Consider the following 263-nt stretch of genomic DNA (forward strand, 5'->3'; position numbering starts at 1 on the left):
GACCAACTCTCCTCTGTCAACATCAATTACAGCTTTTGCTGTGGCTAGGAAGGCTCTGCCAAGGATGATGGATTCATCCTTCTCCTTCCCAGTGTCTAGGATTATGAAATCAGCAGGGATGTAAAGGCCTTTGACCTTTACTAGCACGTCCTCTACCTGTCCATAAGCCTTTTTCATGGATTTGTCTGTGATGAGCGGATAATTTATACGCTTTTTGGCATTGTTTTTAGGTAGTTTTTAGTAAGTTCAAGCTACTTTTAGGG

The sequence above is a fragment of the Arachis duranensis genome, chromosome 9 (assembly GCF_000817695.3).
Source record: "Arachis duranensis cultivar V14167 chromosome 9, aradu.V14167.gnm2.J7QH, whole genome shotgun sequence".
Taxonomy (NCBI): Eukaryota; Viridiplantae; Streptophyta; class Magnoliopsida; order Fabales; family Fabaceae; genus Arachis; species Arachis duranensis.